Raw genomic sequence first — 23593 nt, forward strand, 5'->3', positions numbered from 1 at the left:
TCACGATACAGGATGCGAGGCAAGGCACTGCACTTGAGTGATCCTTGACGTGGACCTCAAGGAGAGCATGTCCTATTGCATGCGGGTTAGACGCGTCCACGCCCCGCCCCACGAAAAAAGGCGTCGGCTGATATGGCCTCGGATCTGGGGAAGGGCCCTCCTTAGGACTGAGCCATACTATGCAGCCACTTCTGCACAGTGGGATAGGACCTCTACTCTCGCCTGTATTGCTTTAATAAAACAGAAAGGGGGAACTGTGGTGAGCCGCTTCTGCCGTTTCTGCAGACTATGGTCGCCATTACGAGATGGCGCTGGCTCCGCTGTGGTATGTGACAAACAACTCCTTATCTGAGAGAGTTGGCACATGATTTTTCACCACCCTGTGAGAGAGTTCCACGCGGCAGCTTTGCATTGGGGCTTGGGATGCTTTATTAAGGCTGGGAGGGCATCCGGGAAGAAAGAGAAGAAGAAAGAATAATAAATATCAAGGGCCCGAATAAAACTACTGAGAGAAGATTTCGGAGTTGCGTCTTCCTTGCGGGCAAGGGGTCGCGACAATAGATTAAAAGGAATGGGAAAATATATATTATGCTAACTATAATCAAAAGAAAGCATTAGAAGATATGTTAATTTAAGACAGATTAGACTTTAGAGCAAGGAAGTTATAATGGATAAAAAGAGGCATTAGATGGTGATATATGGGTCAGTTCTCCAAAAAAGGCATAAATACCCTTTCTGCTTACATGACTAATAAGAAAAGTGTCAAAATATGTGAGGGAATTACAGATGCAATTGCAAGGAAAACACATGAATCAACTACTAGGAGACATTACCCTATTTATCAGAAATGGACAGATCTCACAGGTAGAACATCAATAAGGACACAGTAGAATTCAACAGCATCATCAGTTGATTAGATATCATTGAAATCTCTCTGTAGAATACAGATGGTTCCTCCACTTAACAGTTTGACCTCTGAATTGACTATTTGATGGCCCCAAAGCATACCCATACAGTTGTTCTGTTTTTTTTTAATAATACCTCCAATACAGTTTTCAATAAATTAAATGAGATATTCAATATCTTATTATAAAAGCAGTTTTGTATTAGATGGTTTTGCTGAACCATAGGCTAATATAAGTGTATTTCATACATTTAAGATACCTAGACAAAGCCAGGCCTGGGGTGCCTATAATCCTAGTGACTAGGGAGGCCGTGGCAGGAGAATTGCAACTTGAGACCAGCTTCAGCAACTTAGCAAGGCCCTATGCAACTCAGTGAGACCCTGGCTCAAAATAAAAAAAATAAAAATAAAGGTGGCTGGAGTAGCTCAGTGGTTAAGTGCCCCTGGTTCCAATCTCTATTATTTAAAAAAAAAAAAAAAGATAACTAGACAATAATTTAGCTATATTAAACACATCTCTGACTTCTGATATTTTCAAGTTATGAAGGGATTTTTTAGGACATAACCCCATCATAAACTGAGGAACATTTATAGTTTATCCCAAAATAGCAGAATACACATTCTTCCCAAACTCACATAGATTATGCGCTGAGACAGAACACATCCTGGGCCATAATACACCGTAACAAATTTAGATGGTGGCAATGGCTGTACAAAATAGGGAACATGCTAAAAAAAATCACTTATTTGTACACTTTAAGTAAATTACAATGTTGAATTTTGTGTTATATGCATTTTCTATCAATTTTTAAAAGGTGCAAAACTGAAGGAACTGATGTTAATAGACAAGTTGTGAATAAACTCTGAGCAGAAATCCCCACATTGTTGCTTTTCCTGGAATTACAGAAAACTGAGTAGAAAGATAATATTGTTTTCAAATACAAGACATGTATGATGGTTTAAACTCAAGCTTTAAATTATTTTTTGTGAATTCCAAACCCCCTCAAAATCTGAAACAAGCAGTCTGCAATAGCTATTAAAAGTTTGTTGGAGACTAAGACCACTTAAATTGATATAAATTGATCTATTTATTAAAATCTTTGGTAATTAGGATACAATTTTACATTTTTAGTGAATAGTATGGAAGAAAGTATATCGAAAGATTATTGTTACATGAAATACCTCTTTTTAAATTACTGAATTAAAAATATTCATGTGATTACTGTTTACTTACTATTTACATACTTTCCTATTTTAAGTGTTAAATATGTGGGTACAAAAAATTTAAAAATATATACAAAAATATATACAAAAGAAAAATATATATATATATATACAAAAGAAAAATCTAACACCCAAGTCATTGCTATGGTTTGGTTTTTATCATTATCAAAGCCCCATGTTGACTTTACAACAGGGAAAAACACTAATATTGTTACTGTCCCTTGGCTTACTCAGGGCTGCTAACACAGATTGCCATAACTGGTTGCTTTAAAGAACAAACATTTATTTCTAACAGTTCTGGAGGCTGGATAGTTTGAGATCAAGATGCAGGCAGTATCTTTATCTAGTAAAAGCCCTCTTCCCAGTTTGCATATACTGTTTTCTTGTAGCCTCCACAAGTGGCTGAGAGAGTGAGAGATAATTCACATCTCTGTTCTGATAAAGCTACCCTCATGACCTCATCTAAACTTAATCGCCTCTTAAAGGTTACACTTCCAAATAATATCAGAGTGGGCATTAGGGTTTCAACATATCAATTGGGGGGGGGGGTGAGACAAATTTATTCAGGCAATATAGATATTTCCCTTGATTCTCTTTTTTTCTTCTGCTAATAGCCAATTTCTATTATTCTTTCTTGTGCTCTTCCTTTAATCTTTTACTTCTGTCTTCTCTCCTCCTCCCTCATAATAATCATATCCTATATAATTTCTGTTCTCTCCCTGTCCACCATTTGAAATTGTAAACCCTTTTGCAAACTTGCTGTTTTATTATAGGCAATAACTAATCATATCATTTTGTTTATTGTGATAATTAACTTTGTAGACATCATAGTAGGAAATATTTGTTTTAATGCTGTATATTGTTTGCATTGGTTGTTATCATCTGTCTCCCCCTAAACAGTGAGGTATTGGAAACCTTCAGGGACACTATAAGTACATGGGGTAGAAACTCTAGTGCCTCAGATTCATAGTGTTAGATAGGTAATCACACAAACTACATGAAAAATCAAGGGAACAAATCACCCCAAACAAACCAAGATACATCGACATCACAGTGGAAGAAATGTCAGAGAAGGATTTAGAATGTGCATAATTAAACTGATCTGTGAAGTAAAGGAATGAATTCAGAGAGAAATTACAGAAAGTGAAAGACTTCAATAAAGAGGAAGAGATTCTATTAAAAAAAAAAGACAAGCAAAAAGTCCTCAAATAGAAGGAAACAATAAACCAAATTAAAAATTCAATAGAAAGAATCACCAACAGACTAAACTACTTGGAAGATAGAACCTCAGGTAATGAAGACAAAATATATAATCTTGAAAATAGAGTTGACAATGGAGAGAAGATGTTAAGAAAGGGACAGGGTTTGATCCTCAGCGTCACTAAAAATAAATAAAGTAAAGGCATTGTGTCCATCTAAGAGATATATGGGAACCACTGCTTATTATAATCTATATAAGAAAATATATGTATATTTATTGCAAGTTCATGATAATATAAACCTTCTTCCTTAAGCAGGACATATCATTGCTTTCAAACTAAGAGTAACTTTCTAGATGGGCCTCAAATGCTACTCAAAGCACAGAACTGGCGATGGAAGAAAAATCCACCTGCTAATCCTCTTAAAGGATGAGATCAAAGTAGTTTTTCTACTTTCAGACTATTTTGTGAACCTCATGTGTGCTACTCCACCATATACCCTTGTACAGATCTATGAACTCATTTGAGCCAGGCATTATATCTTACCAGTGTGGAAGTGTCAGTGGTCTGCTGAATGCTGCTGCCCTTCAGCTCTGGAGTAGAAGCTTCAGCAACCATCATGACCCTATCCTCAGAAACTGTCTTCTTTAGACACTTGATATGAGCTCAGTCACTAGATGAAGAGCTGCCCAGGGGAAGAAAGAATTCAGTAATTACTATGCTTTATGGGATAAATATTTGCAATGAACCATGCTAGTAATGGTCAGTGACAAATAGCACTTATACAATTGGATAGTAGTTGTAACAACCAGAAAGTGCAATGGACTTCTCACCATGGCCTGTTTCTTCTCTGTTTCTTGTCTATCATCCTGTAAAAATAAAATTGAAAAGGAATAAGAAGTGGCCTAAATTCATACGGGCATTTATGATCCCACAATACTACAGGGATATGGGCTTGCACTGTGTTTTATCACTGAAAGTACCAGTAATCCCTTGGGTGAGCATTTCTACCCCCATTTTACAGAGGAGAAGCTGGGTCACAGAGGACCCTTCCCAGTCTCATCCTCCAGCACTTCTTTACATAGAAAGTAGGTCCAGGACACCTTGGGGCAGGACATCATGCTGCCTGAGGCCAGGAGGGTCCCACATCTCTCTTCCTCTCCAGTCAGTGGAGACACCAAGCCCCAGAGTAGGAACAAAGCAACTCAGTTCTGGGATCCCTTCCTCTCCCCACAACCCAGTGAGGCTCAGTCCCCACCACAGGACACTCACACCCTATGCTAAGTTCAGAAAACTGGAGGCACAGCCCTGCTCTCCAACCAGAGCAAATTTGTCTCCTTTTCAAAGGAGACAACAGTTTAATGTTATCACTGTCAACATGATGACATCATGTTTCTATGGCTACCATAATGTGCAGGTTGTTCCTATACTCTGGAAATGCCTTTCAAGCATTTTTTTCCCTTCGGTCCCTAGGGCTTTCTCTGAAATCAAAACATCTTCAACCTTCAAGATACATGAGAAACCATACTAATTAGATAACAGAAGTGGGGATTGGGGGTTTGGGAACGCTCTGGCCAGGTTGTTGGAATAAAGCATATTTTGCTATCAGGAATTGTGTTGTCTTTAAAAATGACCTTAGGAGAGTATCACTTGTCCATAGAAACCCAGGGACAGATGTCTCCTAGGGCTCTTGAAGTTGAGCTAGCCTTCAGAGGGGAACATGCAAAACTCACATACCATCCTATGCAATTAGCCATCTGTGGCAGAAAACTCAAGAGGCTGTCCATAGTCATGGGACTAAATGATCTAGGAACACCAAAATGCCATTTGAGTTATTGCAGGGAGGCATATCTACAATAATATAGACATTTATTAGGGAAAAACCTAGTCAATCTAACCATACAATAGTTTATTCTCAGGAATTCTTATACTGCATTCCTGATATTTTCTCCAAGTGGAGGAACATCCACGATAAAACACATCTAGCCTCAATACACACCTACTCCTGCTGCATAACAAGAATGACTTACATGATTGCTGACAGTGTAAAGAGAAACAGGGATCCGACAGGCAAGGCCTTCTCCCATCAAGCCTCTTGGTGATAGGGGACAGAAAGATGTGAGTGGTAAAAACAAGGTTAAGAAAATAATTCTATAAAATAGGTCCATGTGCTGACTTCCACGTGCTTTTTTTCCAAGAAGCAATTTACCAGCAGCCCTGCCTGGTTTAAGTGATATGTCACATTCCTCAGCAAACTATTTGTTATCTGCAAAAGAAATGCAGACCTGAAATAATATCCATGAGAAGAACCCCAGTTACCCTGAAGGGGATTACTTTTGTGACCCTTTTAAAACACCAGATCCTGGAATGCAGGGAGATGAAATAATTTATCAATAAATGACATAATTTCATTCTTCCTTATGGCTGAGCATAACTCCATTTTGTGTGTGTGTGTGTGTGTGTGTGTATATATATACACACATATAGATAGATAGATAGATAGATAGACAGACAGATAGATCAATCTCACATTTTCTTGATCCATTTGCCTATTGATGGGCAGGCACCTAGTCTGTTCTTTAACTTGGCTATGGTGGATTGTGCAGTTATAAATGTTGATATGCATGTGTCACTACAGTATGTTGATTTTAAATATTGAATAAATAACAAAAAAATTTAGATAACTGGGTCATATGGTGTTTCCATTCCTAATCTTTTGATCAATCTTTGTGCTGCTTTCCAAAGTTGTTGCACTAATTTATAGCCATACCAATGATGTAGTAGTGTTGAGAGCCACAGCCGAAGGGGCCCCAGCAAACTTCCAGCTGCCAGCAATCCAGCTGCCGGCTGATGATTGGCTCACAGCGGCCCCAGCAACATCTAGCTGATTGGCTCCTCTGCGGTGATGCTCATTGGACTGTTTCCCTGCCCTTTCAGACCACGGAGCTGCTCATTGGGGGACTTTTTGGCTCTGCCCACGTGACCCAGCCAATCGGCCTCAAGAGCAGGAGGATTGTGGGAGGTGAAAAGAAGCTTGTGGGGGGAGAGACAGGTGTGTGGAAAGAAAAAAAAAAAAGAAATGCAGACCTGAAATAATATGATTTGATGAATGGATTAAAAAATGTATATATAAGCAATGGGGTTTTATTCAGCTGTAAAGAAAAATGAATTTATGTCATTTGCAGGAAAATGGGTGGAACGTGAGAGAATACTGTAGGTATGGTGAGGTTATATGGTAGCTAAGGAAGCAAACAGAGGTATTAGAGGAGAGTGGTCAAGCACAGAGAGAAGGAGTACCATTGACTTATTCACATGTGATGAGAAGTTATGCCCTAACTGGAGCTTTTCAGGGGCCTGCTGGTGAGCCTTGTGAACTAAGCACTCTAACGAACCTTAGAGTAAAACTCAAAAAGAGATATCAAAGTTCACCAACTCATATCAATTCCCCTGATTGATCCAGTTTACTGAGTGAATATAAATGGAAAAGAAAAAGATTTTAAGATAGCCCAAAACAAGGCAAGAAAATATAACATTTGTTTCATTGGTATTGTATAAAATAACAGAGAAATGAGTCAATAGGCAGGCAAATTTTTTAAGTGTATCTGTATTGCTTTTGAGCCCAGCCACAGAAAAGATCCATTCTTTATAGGACATATCAGGACACATACAGGATTGCCTGGAGCCCTTAGTTTGGGGAATGATTTAGCAGATAAAACTACACATGACATACATATTTTCTCTACACTAGCAGAAGCTATAAATTTTCATAAAAAGTTCCATGTCAATGCTAATACTTTACAAAAGCGTTTTAAAATAACTAAGGAACAAGCTAGACAAATAATAAAACAATGTCAAAACTGTGTGACCTTTTTACCACAAGTTAATCTTGGAGTCAATCCTAGAGGATTGATACCTAACCATATTTGGCAGATGGACGTCACACACTTGCCAGAATTTGGAAAATTAAAATATTTGCATGTTACAGTTGATACTTCTTCTGGATTTTTGATGGGCTCCCTTCATGCCGGAGAAAAAACTAAAGATGTTATAGCTCACTGCTTACAAAATTTTGCCACTGTGGGTGTTCCAAAACAGTTAAAAACAGATAATGCCCCTGGTTATACTTCTACCTCTTTTAAACAATTTTGCTCAACATTTGGCATTACTCATATAACAGGAATCCCATACAATCCACAGGGACAAGGCATAGTTGAAAGAGCTCATCAAACTATTAAAATGTACTTATTAAAGCAAAAAGAAGGAATTGGGAAGGGGTATATATTCCCCAAAGATAAACTTAAAATAACCCTTTTTACTCTAAACTTTTTAAATTTGGATTCAACAGGACTTAGTGCTGCGGAAAGGCATATGTGTCCAAAAAATGTGCATAAGCCCAAGGTACTTTGGAAGGATATTCTAACAGGACAATGGAAAGGTCCTGACCCAGTAATTGTCTGGAGTCGGGGGTCTGTTTGTGTGTTTCCACAGGGAGAACAGCAGCCGATTTGGATTCCAGAAAGATTAACTAAAGCGATTTCTACAGACCAAAAAGAAGATGATTTGGCTCAAATCCATAACAACTGATATCCAAAACTCCAGTTTGGCTATTCTTACATCTGCAACAGAACCAGGATGCTTTTTTCAATATCTATTTTATTATTGCCCTTTGCCATATCATGAAGTTCTATTTTGTTTTTTGAGCTCATACAGACCTAGGTTAATGTTTTACTGATCAGTTCTATTTTTTGACTATAGAGTTTTTAAACATTGCAATGGAGATTTCACCTGTAAAAAGTTATAAGGCCTTTACTATAATGTTATGTGTTGTATGTATTATATTATGTGTGCACACTTGTGTTTTGTGTTATATGTTTGAATGTATGTATGTCCATATATCATATATGATGAGCGCTCATGATAAAATGGATCCAAATATTTTTTTTCACGTGATTTATATGGTTTAATTTAAATTGGGTAAACAACTGTTGAGGATTGTTTTAATATGTAAACAAAAAAGAAGGTTAACAGATCTGTTTGTTTACTTTCACCTTTCCTTTTCATTATATTTAATAATTCTCTTAAAGATAATGTAAATTGTTAAGAAAATTGTTTTCTTTTAGTGCCTTCTGTAATGTTACATAATTTTTTCTTTAGCCATTATTGCCAGAATTCCTATCTTCATCCCAGTGGCGGTGAAGACAATGTAAATTGTTAAGAAAATTGTTTTCTTTTAGTGCCTTCTGTAATGTTACATAATTTTTTCTTTCGCCATTATTGCCAGAATTCCTATCTTCATCCCAGTGCTGGTGAAGTCAAAGATAAAACCAATCTACAGCTTCTACAATAGCCATCACTGAACTGCTTGCAGAACTTGCCTGGACACATTGTGAGCTCACCTGTATGCATTGTGAACTATCTGTTGGTGCAGCGACTTGTGGTAGTGTTGGGGTATTTTTGCTGATGATGTCACCGGTGGTACAATTTTTCAAAGGAGCCCTCAATTGGCTTAATGTCATGGCATTTTGCATCCTCCTCTACTAGTGATGGTCTAAAATTTGGGGGCCAACAGAGGTGAGGCAAAGAACCTCACCCCCCCACTGGTGCAAAGGCCTATCCACAAGTATAGCTGTATGCTGGACCGGTAGTCAGTGACGGGTATGATCCAATTGCAGTGGTACCAACCTAAGACAGGAGGCTGACGCCTAGAGGTCAGTTCATCCGATGACGGGTAAGGACCATATGTTGAATTGGACTGCCTAACAGACACGGTCCCTAAGCCACATGCTTGTTGTTTAAACAGAGAGGGGGAGATGTTGAGAGCCACAGCCGAAGGGGCCTCAGCAAACTTCCAGCTGCCAGCAATCCAGCTGCCGGCTGATGATTGGCTCACAGCGGCCCCAGCAACATCTAGCTGATTGGCTCCTCTGCGGTGATGCTCATTGGACTGTTTCCCTGCCCTTTCAGACCACGGAGCTGCTCATTGGGGGACTTTTTGGCTCTGCCCACGTGACCCAGCCAATCGGCCTCAAGAGCAGGAGGATTGTGGGAGGTGAAAAGAAGCTTGTGGGGGGAGAGACAGGCGTGTGGAAAGCCGGTGGTGGCAGTTGAGGCTCTGAGGATTTTTCCTGAGAGGCTGTTTTGTTTGGCGTGTTTGGTTCTAAAAATAAAGTTAGTTTCTTTTGACAAGTGGCTTCTGATTGTGCCCAGCCAGACTGCGGCATAGTAGTCTACCATTTCCCCCAAATTATCACCAACAATTATCAGTATTTCTGTTGTTCATCATTGCTATTTTGACTGGGGTGAAATGAAATTTCAGTGTAGTTTTGATTTGCATTCTCCCTGATTGCGCAACTCATTGTTTTGAAAAGTGGAAATACTACAAAAACAAAGAACTCATCCTATCATTCCTCTTCATCCCATACCCCAGTGGAACCGAATATTTGATGAGGGAAAAAATTTTTATAGAAGATTCCAGAAAATGTATGCAGAAGAAATCAGAATTAGAACATCATCATTTTCACAAAATTTAATGAAATTCAGATCAAGGTAACGATCATCAGAGACCAGGGGGAACCTTTATATGAAAGGAAGATGAAAAATTATATACTGGATGGATGAAGCTGCCCACTCCTGAACCCTATAACCAATCTCAATACACAGGAGAGACACAGTGTGGCTCCTGATGCAATCCTACAAGAATACACACCCCTATATCTGAGGTCCCCTGTGCAAACACTTGAGTCTAAAAAAGTCTTAAACCTACATATCAATTTAGGTAAAACAGAAGGAGACAGAGGGATATAACAACTCAATACAGAATCAATCAGCAAAATCCAGAATTGAAACTCCACAAGATAAGAATATTCTCAGCAAATAAATTGGAAGGTTAAATAAAAAAGCATGGACCTTATTTGGATTAAGAAACACTTAGAATCTAAGAAAGGATCACAAGTTCAAAGCCAGTCTCAGCAACTTAGTGAGGTACTAAGCAACTTTGTGAGACCCTGTCTCAAAATAAAAAATTAAAAACTAAAAAGCTCAATGGTTAAGTGCCTCTGGGTTCAATCTCTGGTACAAAAAATAAATAAAAAAACAAGTGAATAAATAGATACTTAATTCATAAGAGAGAGAATAAACACAAATTAAAACTAAAAGCACATTGAGATACCACCATAAGTTCACTAGGAAAATAACAATGGAGTAGATGGAAAATACCAAGGGTTTGTAGGGCAGTGAAACAAGCGGAACTCTATACATGGCTGAAATATAGACTGGAATATAGATTTGAATAGATTAGAGACTGGAATAATCACCTTGAACAATTGCTTGGTAGTGTCCTCTGAGCTAAATGTACACATACACAGAAATGCCACTCAGGTACATGCCCAAGAGAAATGAAATACATGTCCACTGAAACATACTATATGAAAGGAAAATGTAACTTTTCCTCTACCCATTTTGGGTTCATGGCTGAGATCCCTCAAACAGAAGATAATAAATGACAGATTATCAAGAGAAAAACATTCACAAGTATTAAATATATGTTTTAGATGAAATGGGAGCCTCCATAAAGAAATGGAGACTCAGATAAAGGGTTAAACCTGATACTTTTATGAGAGGTTTGATGAAGAATAGACAACTGTGGAGAAATGTGATAGAGGAAATGATCTAACGTGAAGTAAACTGAGCAAGGCACCACTGGTCAGACTTTCCTCTGAGGCCCTTCACCTTCACAAATAAAGATGCTACTGTCCTCTGGGAATAGAGAGGGTACGTCTCACCTGAGGGTTTTATTACCTGCTTCAGGGGAGAAAGGCAGAAGGAAGTGACAGCTTTCTGCTTCTATCATTTTCTCACATTCCTTCAGGTTAAAATAAGCTGTTTGCCAATGAGCATTATTTTGGGCTTAGTGATTCCTGAAACCAATCAATACAAACAAGAATGTCCACAGGACCAAAATTCATAACAAGTCAAAAGTTGAAGAACACCCAAATCCTAACAAAAAGCTCCCAAATCTCTTGAAATCTTGAGAAATAATTCTTTTGTGTGCTAATGATATGATTGGTGGCTGAGAGCCCATAGATGGCTTCAGGTAGTCAGCTTTCTATCACTATAACAAAAAAATCTGAGATAATTAACTTTTAAGGAAAAATGGTTTATTTGACTCACAGTTTTCAAGGATCCAGTTGATGGCCTTGGTCCTGTGGTAAGGCAACACATTATGGTGGGAACCTGTGACAGGATAAAACTGCTTACATCATAAGCCAGAGAGAAAAGAGAAAGAAGAAGAGTCTGTGGTCCTACAATCCCTTTCAAAAGCATGCCCCATTGACCTAAGGACCACAAGACTCCACCTCCTCTAGGGCCTACCACCTCACAGTAGTGCCACTCTAAAGACAAAGACTTCAACATACGGGCATTTGGTTGGCATTTAAGATCCAAACTAGAGCAGCTAGTCATCCAGAAAGAACAAAGCATGATTAGAAGGGTTAGGAATTTTAGCCCCTCCCCCAACCCTTGTGCAGGGGAAAAGCGCCAAAAGTTAAGTTGATCATCAATAGACAATAATATACTCAGTCATGCCTATGCAATGATGTCTTCCAAATATCCCCAGATCACAACAGAGTTCTGATGAGCTTCTTGGTTGCAAAATACATGAAAGTTTCTGGAGGCTGGTCCATCTGGGTAGGGTATGGAAATACTGTGCCCCTTTCCATATGCCTTGTTCTGTGCATCTCTTCAATTTGGCTGTTCTCCCATAACCTTTGAAATGTCCTTTACAATGAATTGGTAAACATCAGTGAATTGTTTCTCAGTGTTCTGTGAATTGCTCCAGAAAATTATTCAAACATAAGGAAGGTTATTGAAACCCCAATTTATATTTCGTTGGTGTGACCTGCGCTTACAATTGGCATCTGAAGTGAGGAGGGTGTAGAGAGGTGGGCCTGAGCCACCAACCAGTGGGATCTAATGCTATATCAAGTAAACAGTGTGAGAACTGAAAAGAAATAGCAAACACCTGGCTGGTGTCTACTACAAAATCTGATACAAAATTGATTAAATATTGGTTGGGAGAAATCCCCACATAACTTGGTGCTCATAGATGCTGTGTTGAACATGAGAGCAGGAAAAATACACTTTTGTTTTTTTCCCCACCTCTCTCAGAATAATGTAAATATCACACACAATATAGAGAATGAATAAAGCCAGACACAAAAGATCACAGGCACTGGGCGTGGTGGTGCCCACTTGTAATCCCAGCAGCTCGGGTGGCTGAGGCAGGAGGATCGCAATTTCAAAGACAGCCTCAGAAAAACTGAGGCATTAAGCAACTCAGTGAGACCCTGTCTCTAAATAAAATACAAAATAGGGCTGGGGATGTGGCTCAGTGTGTTAAATAGCGTCCCTGAGTTAAATACAAAAAAAAAAAAAAAAAGTCTACATGCTATGATTTTAGGAATTTTCTCCTATCCTCTCAATAGGGGAAGAAGAGGAAAAACAACACACGTTTTCCTTATTTAAACAACTTAGGGTCCTCTTGTATTATCTGCAGGTTGAGATCAGAGGAACATGTACCCTCCAAGCCCTTAACAAGTGATTTATCAAACACAGGAACAATGCTAATGGCATATTCAACAGACATATACATGTGAGAAAAAAACAGATATACCTGGACCACAGTGCCAGTCCAACCCGCAAACTCTAAGGGACCTTGCATAAGACATCACATACCTTATCTGCCTCATCCATCACTGAGGGTAAGGCCATCCCTGCCTCCCAACCATGGAAGTATAGAGAGCAAAACTATGTGATTCCCATCTTAAAAATCACTCTTGAGTTCATAAAGGGGAGGTCCAAGGAATTACTGAACAGTCAGTTGTTTAATGCATACCTGTGAGGAGTGTTACTTTAAAAATATTTATTATCCTTTGTTTTTACAATTATTATCTTTTTATTTTCTCAAACACACCATCGGCTTTAAGGCACAATAGCTACCCAAGCATCACGTCCTCCCAAAGACATACATTCCTGACCCAATATTACCCAAAATAGGATGACAGAGTTCAACTGTGGTGTGTTTCTTCTTCCTGAGTGTGCTGGTTAGGATTTTAGCTCTGACTGCTACTTAAAAACTGCATAACAGATCCCTACAAAACAAAACTGCATGACTTTGAATATTTTTAATAAACCTTGTAGTCACTATAATGCCTCCTCTGCAAACCTGGGATTATGTAGTACTTATCCTTAAGTACTTAAGACAAAATGTTTGAAAACAAACATTACTTTCTGTTTTCTGTTTTATGAAAACGGATTGGGATGCCATTATATTTTTTTTAAATCTACTGCAAAGATTTTGCGACATCTGGCTCTGTGCTCTTGGGTCTGTACCTCAGGTTCCTCTTCTGTAATGAGGGGAAAACTTTTGTCTTTACTTCATAGATTGTCACTTTGAGAACTACTTGAGGTAATACCTGAAAACCCTTAGAAGTGTGCTAGTTACAAGCTAAAAAATGATCAATATCCTGAGCTGTTGCATAAATGCTTGCAAGTTGAGATTTCTATGGTTTTGATGGGTTTAGAATTTGAATCTCTTTAATAAAGGGCAATAGACTTACAAGTGATTTTTTTTTTCAAATTTTTTAGTTGTAGATGGACACTATCTTTTTTTTTAAATTTATTTTGACGTGGTACTGAGGATTGAACCCACTGCCTCACACACGCTATGCAAACATGCTACCACTGAGCTACAACCCCAACCATTACGTGAATCTATTTGTTAACTGACACATAATATTAAATCACTAAATAGCATTACAACTACTATTGGATAACTGAACTAACTATTCTCAGAATATCAGGCACAAGGAGCAACTGATCTCAGAAAACAGAATCACAAGCCAGTCGGGGTGGCACACACCTGTAATCCCAGTGACTCATGAGAATAAGGCAGGACAATTGCAAGGCCAAGGTTAGCTTCAGCAACTTAGGGAAATCCTGTCTCAAAATAAAAAAAAAATATATAAAGGATTAGGGTTGTGACTCAGTGGTAAAGCAGTTAAATCACAAGTACGAAAGAAAGGAAGCATGGATGAGGTACCACTATTCATATCTCCACGTGACCAAATAAGACCAGTATTCTTTGATTCTGTCTCATTCCTACCATACCCCCCATGCATAGCCACTGCAGGTCCCTCCTGCCCTACCTCAGGATATACCCTGTCCAGGAGTATCCCTCCCTCTGCACATTGCTACAACAGATCCCATCCCTCTCATGGACTTGGGCAATATTCTCCAAATGATTGTCACCGCAGGCTTTTTAATCTCTTTCTAATCCATTCACAGAGAGACCAGACTCACCTGAGAAAAAGAAACAGATCATGTCATGCCCATACTCACTCCACACTCAGAATAAAATCCAAACTCCTTACACAGCCCAAACCCTGTGGCTCCAGCTGCCCTCTCCACCTCACCTCTCACCAGTCTTCACATTGTCCACCAGGATCCAGCCACTGAGCTTTCACTCTGATCCTGGATCAACAGGTATCTACACAAAACACAGGGACAGAATGGCCTGTTCCATACCTGGCTTCCTCTTGGCATTTAGGACTCAATTCAAATGCCACTTTCTGAAAAGGAACTTCACTGACAACCCCATCTATCATGATCCCTGTCCAGGTTCTTTTCTACCTAAGTGTTTATTTAATTCAAAGCACAAATCTTGTATGAAATTACCCTTATTGATTTGTTTCCCTATTAGCAGTTTTCCCAAACTAAAATGACAGCTCCAGAGAGCCTGCTTCCCCAGAAGCTATATTAGAGCCATGTATATAAATTACAGACTAACTATTGTTTAAAGTAAGGAAGTACTACATATTTGATGAACAGTCAAGACACAGATATTTAAAGGTGAGTAGCAGCAGCAACTATTAATGGAATTAGATATTAAATGATTCAAAAGTTTAGCAGACATTTTGGCAAATCCACAGATTGCTTTCCAAACCTGCATAAATACCAGAAGCAACTAGAGGAAAGATGATAATGTAGACCTGCCACCCCATCTCCATGGTTTTGCTTCAGCAGACTTAGGGTTGAACTAAACATCTGCTATTTTTAACAAGAAATCTTCGATGTTCTTGATGAAGTAGTCAATGGCCACACTTTAAAGAAAGTCTGACCTCAAGAGCTGACATTTAAATACAATTGTTTTTTTAAATTTTTTAAATTGTTTTCTATTTTACTTTATTTTTAGTTTTTGTTATTTTATTTATTTATTCACTTATTTTTACAGTTAATACAATTGAACCCAGGAATGCTCTACTGAGACAGAAATTTGGGGATAAAAGAAAAGATACTGTGTTTCAAAAGAAGTACCCATAAACCACTGAAATGAGGAAAACAACAACAAACAATTGCAACTTCTGAGTGACATGCCCTTGGCCTGTGCCCTTGACTAATGCCCTTGTAACATGTGGGTGATGTACAAGTACAGGGAAAACTGGCACAAAATTATGTAGTTCCACCCAGGCTCCACTGCTAGTCCACACCCTAGGAACTGTCCATATATGAATATTAACACCCTACACCAATGGGTAGTTGTCTCTCCCTCTGGAGACTGGCATGTGCAAAAATTCTTTTCAGTCATGAAGGCCAAGAACCCTGCTAGTCCTGACTCAAGATTCCCCTTCCTCTGGGAACTCCTAGGACCTATCTACAAAGACATGTCTTCTGCCATGACACTACTACTTAGCTGTACCCCCAGGACTCTTTATTTTTATTTTGAGACAAGTATCTCACTAAGGTGCCCATTTAGCCTTCAACTTGATACCCCTGCCTCAGCCTCCTAAGCAGCTGTGATTATATGCATGCACCACCATGCCCATCTTAAGTGTCATTAATTTAATGCCTACCATGAAATGTTCTGGAACATCTAGAGTGTCCCTGTTAATGAAATTATTGGGCAGTGCCCTGGTTTCTCCCTCCACCTGAGACCTCTGACTGCTTTCTAACAAGCGGCTATAGTTTCTAACTACAGCCCAACTTCAGAGTATTTCTGATGTTTGAGAATGTTGGGAATTGTTATCCTATTGAACACACAAGTTTGGTGGAAGGGAAATGACATACCTTTGTGTACCTATGACCTCTTCACTCTTGTTCCAGTAACCTCTCCAGCAGATTCCATAGCAAACTTGGTTCTTCTCCAAGAGCCCCTTTGTTCTGGAGTACAGCATTCCCACCCTTCTCTGATGTTATACTCTAGAAGGGAGAGTAAGGGGAAATAAAGCACATGGGACAGAGAGGAACATATGAGGATGGGAAAGCACATGAAACATGGGATCTGGTGGTGACAACCTGCCTGTTCCCACTCATTCAACTGAAGGCTGCACAACCCTCTTCCCAGTTCCAACCCACAACAAGAGAGACAGGCAAAATATCTGAACTCTGCTAAAGAAATCATATGAATGTCAAGTATGAAAAAAATGCTCAACATCATTAATCATTAGCCAAAATTAGGAGAAAATTACAATGAGATACGAGTACCTTCTCAGGAGGATGGCCAAAATTAAAAAGACTGAGCATACCAATCACTGACAAGATTGTGGAGGATACACCTCTCATACACTGCTGCTGGCAGTGCAAAAGGGTATAACCACGGCAGTCAGTTTAGCAGTTTCTTACCATGCTAATCTTATATCTACAATATGATCCATTCATGTACTCCTAAACATTTGCCCTAGGGGTAAAAATCATATTTCCATGAAATTACTTATTCAAAAGTGCTGACAGTGGCTTTATTTACAAAAGCCCCAAATTGGAAATAACCAAAATATTCAACAACAGGTAAATGTATAAAACAGACTGTAGTATATCTAAATACTAGAATACTATTTGGCAATTAAAAAGAATGAATCATATTGGGAGAATAGCTCAGGGTTGGAGCACCTGCCTAACAAGTATTAGGTCCAGAGTTCAATCCCCAGAACTGCAAAAATAAATAAATAAATAAATATATAAGAATGAACCATCAATAAACACAAGAATATAGGTAAATCTAAAAATAAACAGGGAGAGCATGAGAAGATGGCGGCGAGGGGAGTGCATTGCCCCCGTGTGCTGCTTCACTGTGTGGGAGTATGACAAGTAAGGACGGCTAAAGGCTATCTTGTTAGGAATTTCCAGCAATAGTGGGGTGCTCCGGAACCTGGAGGAAGGATTTCCATCGCACGAGGATCGGCTACGGGGACTCAAACGCGAGAGGTTTGTCGCACGGAGGGTAACACTGCTTATTCAGCAAATCGCCCCGCGGCTAGAGTCTGCAGCGCGCGCTGGATAAACGAGGAGATAGCGACGCAGGGATACAGCGCTGCAGTTTCTGCCAGCCGTGCAAGCACCGTACTCAGGGCTGAATTCTGGGTTCGAGACGGGGGAAGGAAGCAGTCCATCTCGGTTCTCCACACCGGTCAGACCACAGAGGAGGCCAGCAGCCACCATGTTGGAAAGCTGACGTCACCATCCCTGCTTTCGACTGACCGCAGCTCATTCAGCCATAGAACAGGTAATTTCAGGCTGCCATTCGCCTGCGGCTTGCAGACAGATTGCTAGGGTTCAGTGCCTGGGGGCTTCTTAGAACCTGATCTTATCGGAGCGAACACCGAGCGCGGGGCGGCCGAGTTCCGGCTCCCGGAACCGCCCTGGCCCAGGGCTGGGGAGCCTGAGGAGGCTGCTTCTTGGACCCTGCTCCTATCAGAGCATACACCAAGCACTAAGCGGCCGAATTCCGGCTCCCGGAACTGAGCCCGCGGGGACTGCTTCTTGGAGCCTACTCTTATCGGAGCTTACACCGAGCACGGAGCGGCCGAGTTCCGGCTTCCGGAACTGCCCTGGCCCAGGGCTAGGAGCCCACGGAAACTGCTTCTCGGTCTGGGTCCTGCTGAGGGCCGGTCAGGACTCACCCGTTGCTTTGGTTGCCCGGCAAGGGGAACGTAATGCTGCCATTCGCATAGGATACCAACATGGCAGAGATCTGATGTCATCAGAAAGCGGCGGAGGAGAGAACTTCATCAATACCAGCGGCGACAGAAACAGTTGGTCTCCTGGTAGGGGGGGGTGAGGCACAGACACCCGAGTCTCCTCAATTTGTCGTCGAGCCAGAGGGGAGGAGCCGGGCCGCCACCAGCGCCCGGAGCAGGCCCAGCGGCTCGCCAGCGTGGTGACCGCGTGACCCCAATTGGAGAGGGGGCAGAGCGGAGCCGCAACCTGCACCCGCAAGGTGGGCAGACCCGCGACCCAGTGGTACATGGGCGTGGTAGGAGGGGCAGGGCAGAGCCGCCGCCCGCACTTGCAAAGTAAACAGACCTGTGACAGACTGGCGGGTCAGGCCCAGTGGCCTGCCAGTGTGGTACACACGTCACCCCAACTGGAGTAGGGGCAGAGCAGATCCTTTTCCCACGCCCGGATCAGGCTCTGCCGGTGTTGTGGCCACGTGACCCCAATTGGAGTGGGGGCGGAGCGGAACCGCCACCCGTGCCCGCAGGGTGAGCAGACCTGTGACCAACCTGCAGATCAGGCCCAGGGGTCCGCAGGCGTGGTAGGAGGGGCAGGGCAGATCCGCCGCCCACGCCTCCAAGGTAGGCAGACCTGCGACAGACCAGCAGATCAGGCCCAGGAGCCTGCCAGCGTGGTACACACACCACCCTAATTGGAGTAGGGGCAGAGCAGAGTCGCCGCCCGTGCCAGGAACAGGCCCAGCGACCTGCAGGCGGGATAGTCACGACACCCCAATTGGAGTAGGGGCAGAGCAGAGCTGCCACCCGTGCCCGAAAGGTGGGCAGATCTGCGACCGACCAGCGGGACAGGCCCAGTGGCCTGCCGGTATGACAGACACGTCACCCCATTTGGAGTAGGGGCAGAGTAGAGCCGCCGCCCGCGCCTGCAGGGTAGGCAAACCTGCAACCGACTGGCGGATCAGGCCCGGTGGCCTGCCGGCGTGGTACACTCGTCACCCCAATTGGAGTAGGGGCAGAACAGAGCCGCCGCCAGTGCCCAGAACAGGCCCAGTGACCTGCCGGCGTGGTAGCCACGACACCCCAATTGGAATAAGGAGAGAGCAGAGCCGCCGCCCGCGCCTGCAGGAAAGATACGCAAGCGGTATGAAAAGACAAGGAAAGAAAGGACCACAAGCAATGCAGGTCAACGCAACTTTAGAAGAGGTAACAGCTGCAGCAGATGGAATGTCAGATAAAGAATTCAGGATATACATGCTTCAGATGATCTGGAGTATCAAGGAAGACATTAGACAGCAAAATCAGACAATGAAAGATCACTTCGACAATGAATTACGCAAACAAATCCAGGAAGCAAAGGATCAACTATACAGGGAGATAGAGGTTATAAAAAACAAACAAACAGAAATCCTAGAAATACAGGAAGCAATAAACCAACTTAAAAACTCAATGGAGAATACTACCAGCAGAGTAGAACACTTAGAAGATAGAACATCAGACAATGAAGACAAAGTATTTCAACTGGAAAAGAACATAGACAGCTCAGCAAGACTGTTAAGAAACCATGAGCAGAACATCCAAGAAATATGGGATAACATTAAGAGACCAAACTTAAGAGTCATTGGGATACAGGAAGGTACAGAGCTGCAAACCAAAGGAATGAGCAGTCTATTCAAAGAAATAATACGAGAAAACTTCCCAGACTTGAAGAATGAGACAGAATCCCAAATCCTAGAAGCCTACAGGACGCCGAATGTGCAAAATCATAAGAGATCCACACCTAGACACATTATAATGAAGATGCCCAACATACAGAATAAGGAGAGAATTTTAAAAGCTACAAGAGAAAGGAAACAGATTACATTTAGGGGTAAGCCAATCAGGATAACAGCTGATCTTTCAACACAGACTCTGAAAGCTAGAAGATCCTGGAATAACATATTTCAAGCACTGAAAGAAAATGGGTTCCAACCAAGAATTGTGTATCCAGCGAAATTAAGCTTCAGGATGGAAGATGAAATTAAAACCTCCCACGATGAACAAAAGTTTAAAGAATTCGCAGCTAAAAAACCATCTCTTCAAAACATCCTCGGCAAAACATTACAGGAAGAGGAAATGGAAAATAACAATGAAAACCAACAGTGGGAGGTAGGACAGTAAAGGGGGGGGAAATAATCAAAGAGGAAAACAAACCATGTTTAGTAACAGAAATAAACAAATATGGCTGGAAGAACAACCCATATCTCAATAATAACCCTAAATGTTAATGGCTTAAACTCACCAATTAAGAGACACAGGCTAGTAGAATGGATCACAAAACAAGACCCAACAATATGCTGCCTACAGGAGACGCATTTGATAGGAAAAGACATACATAGGCTGAAGGTGAAAGGTTGGGAAAAATCATATCACTCATATGGACATCGGAAACAAGCAGGAGTGTCCATACTCATATCAAATAAAATAGATTTCAAGCCAAAGTTAATCAAAAGGGATAAAGAGGGACACTACATACTGCTTAAGGGAACCATACACCAACAAGACATAACAATCATAAATATTTATGCCCCAAACAATGGTGCAGCTATGTTCGTCAAACAAACTCTTCTCAAGTTCAAGAGTCTAATAGACCACCATACCATAATCATGGGAGACTTCAACACACCTCTCTCGCCACTGGACAGATCTTCCAAACAAAAGTTGAATAAGGAAACTATAGAACTCAATAACACAATTAATAACCTAGACTTAATTGACATATATAGAGTATACCACCCAACATCAAGCAATTATACTTTTTTCTCAGCAGCACATGGATCCTTCTCAAAAATAGATCATATATTATGTCACAGGGCAACTCTTAGACAATATAAAGGAGTAGAGATAATACCATGCATCTTATCTGATCATAATGGAATGAAACTGAAAATCAACGATAAAAGAAGGAAGGAAAAAGCATACATCACTTGGAGAATGAACAATAGGTTACTGAATGATCAATGGGTTATAGAAGACATCAAGAAGGAAATCAAAAAATTCTTAGAGATAAATGAAAACACAGACACAACATATCGGAATCTATGGGACACATTGAAAGCAGTTCTAAGAGGAAAATTCATTGCTTGGAGTTAATTCCTTAAAAAAAGAAAAAACCAACAAATAAATGATCTCATACTTCATCTCAAAATCCTTGAAAAAGAAGAGCAAAACAACAGCAAAAGAAGTAGAAGGCAAGAAATAATTAAAATCAGAGCTGAAATTAATGAAATTGAAACAAAAGAAACAATTGAAAAAATTGACAAAACTAAAAGTTGGTTCTTTGAAAAAATAAACAAAATCGACAGACCCTTAGCGATGCTAGCGAAGAGAAGAAGAGAGAGAACTCAAATTACTAGCATACGGGATGAAAAAGGCAATATCACAACAGACACTTCAGAAATACAGAAGATAATCAAAAACTATTTTGAATCCTTATACTCCAATAAATTAGAAGACAGTGAAGGCATAGATAAATTTCTTAAGTCATATGATCTGCCCAGATTGAGTCAGGAGGATATAGACAACCTAAACAGACCAATATCAATTGAGGAAATAGAAGAAACCATAAAAAGACTACCAACTAAGAAAAGCCCAGGACCGGATGGGTATACAGCAGAATTTTACAAAACCTTTAAAGAAGAACTAATACCAATACTTTTCAAGCTACTTCAGGAAATAGAAAAAGAGGGAGAACTTCCAAATTCATTCTACGAGGCCAACATCACCCTGATACCTAAACCAGACAAAGACACTTCAAAGAAAGAAAACTACAGACCAATATCTCTAATGAACCTAGATGCAAAAATCCTCAATAAAATTCTGGCGAATCGGATACAAAAACATATCAAAAAAATTGTGCACCATGATCAAGTAGGATTCATCCCTGGGATGCAAGGCTGGTTCAATATACGGAAATCAATAAATGTTATTCACCACATCAATAGACTTAAAAATAAGAACCATATGATCATCTCGATAGATGCGGAAAAAGCATTTGACAAAGTACAGCATCCCTTTATGTTCAAAACTCTAGAAAAACTAGGGATAACAGGAACATACCTCAATATTGTAAAAGCAATCTATGCTAAGCCTCAGGCTAGCATCATTCTGAATGGAGAAAAACTGAAGGCATTCCCTCTAAAATCTGGAACAAGACAGGGATGCCCTCTCTCTCCACTTGTGTTCAACATAGTTCTCAAAACACTGGCCAGAGCAATTAGACAGACGAAAGAAATTAAAGGCATAAAAATAGGAAAAGAAGAACTTAAATTATCACTATTTGCAGATGATATGATTCTATACCTAGCAGACCCAAAAGGCTCTACAAAGAAACTATTAGAGCTAATAAATGAATTCAGCAAAGTGGCAGGATATAAAATCAACACTCATAAATCAAAGGCATTCCTGTATATCAGCGACAAATCCTCTGAAATGGAAATGAGGACAACCACTCCATTCACAATATCTTCAAAAATAATAAAATACTTGGGAATCAACCTAACAAAAGAGGTGAAAGACTTATACAATGAAAACTACAGAACCCTAAAGAGAGAAATAGAAGAAGATCTTAGAAGATGGAAAAATATACCCTGTTCATGGATAGGCAGAACTAACATCATCAAAATGGTGATATTACCAAAAGTTCTCTATAGGTTTAATGCAATGCCAATCAAAATCCCAAAGGCATTTCTTGTAGAAATAGAGAAAGCAATCATGAAATTCATATGGAAAAATAAAAGACCCAGAATAGCAAAAACAATGCTAAGCAGGAAGTGTGAATCAGGCGGTATAGCGATACCAGACTTCAAACTATACTACAGAGCAATAGTAACAAAAACAGCATGGTACTGGTACCAAAACAGGCGGGTGGACCAATGGTACAGAATAGAGGACACAGAAACCAATCCACAAAACTACAACTATCTTATATTTGATAAAGGGGCTAAAAGCATGCAATGGAGGAAGGATAGCATCTTCAACAAATGGTGCTGGGAAAACTGGAAATCCATATGCAACAAAATGAAACTGAATCCCTTTCTCTCGCCATGCACAAAAGTGAATTCAAAATGGATCAAGGAGCTTGATATCAAATCAGAGACACGGCATCTGATAGAAGAAAAAGTTGGCTACGATCTACATACTGTGGGGTCGGGCTCCAAATTCCTCAATAGGACACCCATAGCACAAAAGTTAATAACTAGAATCAACAAATGGGACTTACTCAT

General features: G+C 40.4%; 1 long non-coding RNA gene across 2 annotated transcripts in view; it reads right to left on the reverse strand.

The window, feature by feature from the left end:
• LOC114089707 (uncharacterized) overlaps positions 1-23593 on the reverse strand; it is a 93415-nt gene that overhangs the window by 19009 nt on the left and 50813 nt on the right. For both annotated transcript variants that reach the window (XR_011705685.1, XR_011705684.1), the window contains 2 exons: positions 4161-4196; positions 3874-4012 (listed from right to left, as the gene is read on the reverse strand). This is a non-coding gene — a long non-coding RNA (uncharacterized lncRNA). The remainder of the gene's footprint in view (positions 1-3873; positions 4013-4160; positions 4197-23593) is intronic.

This window comes from Marmota flaviventris, chromosome X (assembly GCF_047511675.1).
Source record: "Marmota flaviventris isolate mMarFla1 chromosome X, mMarFla1.hap1, whole genome shotgun sequence".
Taxonomy (NCBI): domain Eukaryota; kingdom Metazoa; phylum Chordata; class Mammalia; order Rodentia; family Sciuridae; genus Marmota; species Marmota flaviventris.